This window comes from Opisthorchis viverrini (genome assembly GCF_000715545.1).
Source record: "Opisthorchis viverrini unplaced genomic scaffold opera_v5_369, whole genome shotgun sequence".
Classification (NCBI taxonomy): domain Eukaryota; kingdom Metazoa; phylum Platyhelminthes; class Trematoda; order Opisthorchiida; family Opisthorchiidae; genus Opisthorchis; species Opisthorchis viverrini.
Genome location: NW_008752023.1, coordinates 51859 through 57395, shown reverse-complemented (window position 1 = coordinate 57395; position 5537 = coordinate 51859). Strand labels below are relative to the sequence as shown.

The following is a 5537-nucleotide window of genomic DNA, read 5'->3' as shown; positions in this document are numbered from 1 at the left end:
ATTGTCAAAAATCGTCAATAAATTCCAACGTACGATCAACAATGCCCCAGTTGGTAGGAGCGGAAAAAGGAAGAGCGAGGTGGCAGAGTTTCGTGGAAGTAATAACGAGCAAGTATACCAAAATTATACACGAACCTACGGATACCGGCAGTCAGAGATTGCGAGTAAGTCGGATACAGAGACCACGGTGCAGAAGGCAGCCACTATGTCTGAAAAAGAATACTTTATGCCGAACGGGTGTCGGAAGAACTCTGCACAAATAAATGTAACCGCGGTCTGGTTGACGGCGCAAAAGAGCAGCTAATGTTACGTGTCAAATGGAACCGCGGGCCGGATCCCGTCTACGAAAAATCAAGCGTCACTGAAGGTAAGATATAAGAGTAATACAAACATGGGGCCACGGGGAAATCGAGCTTGCAGACCGGATTATTAGCTTGTCCTCCACGCGACGGGCTTCATTTTCGCTCTCAGGACATCCTGCTTTTATCCTTGAGCAGACATTCTGAAATAGATAGATTTTGCGCGAAGTTGCAAGCGAACATAGACAGGCAAAAAATCTTGACATTAATAAATGGTTTTGCGTTGTTGTTGCATTGGGCCGCTTGTAGTTAGCACTACGCCCGTGCCTACGCATTCCAAAATTAAAAGCCCTAACCTATGCATGATAGCTTAATCAGATGGTCATTTATGCCATAACCATGTGTGCTGTCGCTCCACGGTGCCTGTACAAGAGAACAAAATAGAAAACACGCTTCGAACTACGGATCATGCGGTCTGTACTCTGTCACCTTAATCACTAGGCTATCTCGAGATCATCTTCACCCGATGATGAATCTGGAATGAAAAATGAACATTCAGTTTAATCTCTTCTACGTCCTTGGTGAAGTTGTTCATACGTCTTACTGTTTTGAAGGTGGGCTTTTTCAATTTAGCCAGTTAATCCCATACTCGATCATGAAGGTTATTTGAGTATGGCGATTTTGGACCCGGTGAGGTTAAAGCTAAAGAGCGGTGCACACAATGCAGTCGCAATATCAAGTGACATAGAACTGACCCCGAAAGATCTCATGGGTCTTCAAACACGTACCCATGAATCTAGCCGTAGTGAAGATCTGGTGTCTCGGTGGGCGCTTACTGTCCCTCTTGAACAATAAATCCCAGTCAGTCCACGTCTGCTTGCTGTTAGTTATACTTTGTAGCTTATTATGAACAACAGTTTCGTTGTCCCTATCATAACTTATAACCATCCCATTCTCATCCGCGTTAGCAGTTTCATCAATCACGGGATCTGTCTTTGGACACCGCATGTCATCTCCGTGCCTGCTTTGGTAAACAGCGTTTGTTATCTTCCATACCTCAGATACATATCACATTGAAGGGTGCTTTCTGTTTCAGGCTATACTGGGGCTCTTCTCTTTGTCTGTCACATGGGGTTGGTCGTCTAACTCTTCGTTCATGCCGAGGTTTTGTGACCCATTTTCACTTCAGCAATCCCTCAATAACCGAAATGCATGAGCAACTAAGATAGCCAAACCTGCTACGAACCGTTTCTGTTTATGCTGATCATCTGACTGTGGACTGCAAGGTTCACGTCATCTTATTGCACCCAGGTCAAATGTCCCTCAACCCACATCGGTCGATGAAACCGACTGCCTATAATCCATGCATTCACTGCGACTTATCTTTCCATCAATATTCGTTTTACCTGATCGGCTCCTTCTCTCCCTACTCAGCCCTAAACACATAAAACCTCCCTCCATACCATGTCGACCACTTCAAAACCCCATGCCACCGATGGCGCAGACTTCATAATGGTTAGCTAATCTTGAAGCCTTAGCGCGCTCAAAAATAATGATCCTACCTCCGTAAGGGCGGACCAGCTAACCACCTTATTTAGGTGGGCCGACTGCAAAATCACTGACGCCTCAACTATGCCTTTTGGAATTGTCTAAACGCACACCTGAGCTACCTGCGTAGCTTCTTTGACAACCATACAACTAGATATGACCATGGTCATGCACCGTAACGAAGAGTCTGGACATTACCGTGTTCTGACGTTCTGTGTACCTCCGCGCCCCACTGAGCTATACCGGTGAGTGTCCGTGTGACACGTAAAGTATGTCATGCCTGGCTGGTCAGTGACTGAATGCCTGAAGAATAAGCCGTCCCGACCTACCGTGTTTGAGGGCGGAGCACGTTCATCTACATGTAACGTTAAATTTGAAATACACTTGCCCTTCCCATCAAACACCGCTACCTTGCGGTGAGGCTTTTGAACCAAAGCCTTTGGTTTAAACTCTGTCTGTCCAAGTATGTGTTTCTCAGCATTATCGTGGCCCACGTACAATCACGTATTTCACGGTCTTGCGGCAGCGAAACATAAGTGTTAAACAATGATGTAATACAGTTGATGATGATGTTGAACACTTTCTTAACAAATGTCCCGCGTATTGACGTATGGCCGCAGACATTCGCGTTGACCACACATCGTCACACCTTGTATGAATGGAATCGAGAATACCCCAGATCCATAATGGCCTTATGCTATCGCGATATTAAAGACAACCTTGACAACCCTGACGGCTCCCAATGACTCATCAAAGATGTTTACGTACCCACATAAGACTGCGATGACGGTATCACGACTGGTATACCCAGTCTAATGGACTGTCCGTAGTTCAGCGTATCTATTCTATTCCTCAGCCGGGCTCATTTGGGGGACAAAAAGATGGTCTCAATCTGCTGATATGTGCCAGAAACCAAAGCACTAGCCACCGGTACATTAAGGTGTAATAAACTGCCTTGCAATCAATCAGGCGTGTGCCGACTAATATACTGAGATTTGCCAAACAGTCCAGCCGTGAAGAACTCCTCTTTGCTTGGTAAACCTATTCTGCACAGGTCGCGAATGTCCTCCCCACTAGGTTTGCGCAGAAAACCAGCATATTTATTGTTCACTTGCACTTTCAAAACACTTCCAAATCCAATACAGGAGAAAATACTTGAAGAAAACAAGTATTCCATATTCCACCGAAATAGGAATTCCGCGCCCAGAGTACACCTTGAGTAATCTTAAACGAATGTCGGCGAAAGTGCAACAGACTAGGGAGATTTTATTGTTCCGAATAAGTACTGTCAAACCTTATGTGACAGGGTTCAGGGTATGGTCTCTGAGAAATTTGGGGGTTGTCTAAGGGTCGCAGAGCCAGGACGACTCTTACTTCTTAACTGAGTTTAAGATCGATGTCAACCGCCCTCGTTACCTTACCGATCACTCGGCTACCTTTCGAGCGTCTTCGAACTTTCCTGATTCCCTACGTTGTAATTCCGCGTTTGAAGCAACAGGGCTGTTTAATTCAGCATCTTTCTATTAAAATTATTATTTCCTTATTTATTTCAATCAGGTATCACCTGATACTACAGGGGTCCAAGATACCTTGGTGATTTAGGCACGGCCTTACTGACTGTGAGTGCCATGGTTCAGAACAAATCTCAGGATCTCAAATGTCCCTGTCTAGGCCTGGGTAACTCAGCAGTATCCTTCCATCGGGTGGCATGACCGCTAGGTACTGAAAGAGTGCTTCACCCCAGCGATTATTGCTTTTAATATTTACTTCTAATCGGCCACATGAACACAGATACCGTTAACCTCGTCAAGGCTCAGGAGCACAGGTAGCGAAGTTCCGTTCCCTTGCACCCACCTTCAGACACGCAACGGGAATCCGTGGCTAGAATCAAAGTCTACCAACCCTGTCTGCGAGACCCAGTTTTCCCATGCGTTTGTAAGCCCGTTGGACCGTTATGCTCGGAACCAATCAGCTATCAGAATTGTGTCGGGTCCGCTACTGAGTACCCCATTGTTGTTGTCGTCAGTGCGTTGCCTTTAGTATACGGTGTCTGTCAGTTTGATTGATTCATATGTAAGTATTGGTGATGAACAACCTTGCTTACTGGGCGTTGTCTCACGAGCTTTGTTTCGGTTTTCCATCCACAGAAATTGTCGTGAACACCTGCCTTCGGAGAATCACTGTCCCCTGTTGTTTCCACATTGTGCATATTACATGCCTGCTGGTTTGATTGATTTATATGTAAGTGTTGGTGATGTACAACCGGGCTTCAGCTCATCGGCTTTATTGTTGTTGTCGTGAACCCCCATCTTCGGAGGATCACCGTCCCCTAGTGCTTCCGTAAAACGCGCACTACAGTGGCGATGTGTTCTGACACTGGTTAACTCTGGGCTGGCAGTATTTGTGCTTGTCGTTTGAGGGTTTTTCACCCTTCACTCTTATCACTCCTTCCTTTTAACGTGCAAAGAAACCAAACTTGAAGGCCGGCTAACTTTGAGCTCAGGGGCAGTTCTATGGATTTTATTAATAAGACCTTGGACAGAGTTCTGCACTAGATAAAAAATAAAAATAATCGTTCTCCTGTAACACCCTTTCAATACTTAGCTGCCATGGCACCCAAGAAAAGTATGATGGCCGGGATACCGCCAGGTTGTCTCAGCCTAGACAGAAGTCAAGATGCAGTCAGTACTCTAGTCAGTGAATTTTCTCGGCCACACATCAGAGGCTAACACTAGAACTGGCTTCTTACGGCACCAATAAATGGACTATATAAATAAAGGTCAGTGATCACTTGTCCTGTAAACACACAGAACCCAGCAGTGGTCCTCAAGGGTTTCATAACACACCTCAACATTTGGCCTTAATATATCACTCTGAGCTATCTTTTACCTACGTTGGACAAACTACTTGATTAGTACGCATCCTACAGAGGGCGAGATGGCCCAAGTAGGTAGAGCGCGAATTTACTGACCGAAAGGTTCGTGGTTCGAACCCGACCTCCGCCTCTCGACTTCCCCTGTCTAGGCTTGGACAACCTGGCAGTATCCCAGCCCTCGTGCTTCCTTCTGGTGGCATGGCAGTTAGGCACCGAAATAATGCCACAGCTGAACGATTACCGTTTTTCGAGAACTACGGTCTCCGCGAGTTGACTCCAAAACGCTACCACGTGGTGTTGATCACTCCGAAACTCCGGGTAGTGGCTCATTCAAAAAAAGTAAACCAGATGATCACATGGCCGTCGATCATGCGACCCAGAGGACTTTTCTGTCTCCATTTCGAATTATGGACACCCTGCCATCTGTCTGCTGATAAAACAGGAAGTCCTACTTCTGGAACGTAAACCGCTACACCCAACCTGCGGGAATTCCCCGCCTAAGTTCACTAATCAAACAGTGTCAGGCAAGGTTGTTCTCTTTCACCTTTCATTCGTTAGGGGTATGGTCATTTGAGTCATCATCATCATCGACAGCATGACATCAGTGTTCAACACCGATGCTTCACTGCCGTACAACCATTACTTATTTGAAAGCCTTATTGTAAAGGAGAGTAAAGGTGGACGGGGGATGGACTTAGTGCTAGCTTAACACAATCATTTCGAGGTGCCTACACCTCCAGACATTCACTCAGGCAATCTGGACAGAAACTGACAACAAGAACGCCACTGACATCGGTTGGCAGCCATATCTTGTA

General features: G+C 45.9%; 1 protein-coding gene across 1 annotated transcript in view; it reads left to right on the top strand.

Moving 5' to 3' along the window:
- Positions 1-3928: 3928 nt before the first annotated feature.
- The window catches only part of T265_10421 (hypothetical protein), a gene marked incomplete at both ends in the record, with an annotated part of 38320 nt that continues 36711 nt past the window's right edge, over positions 3929-5537 (top strand). The window contains one exon of the mRNA XM_009176789.1: positions 3929-4088. The remainder of the gene's footprint in view (positions 4089-5537) is intronic.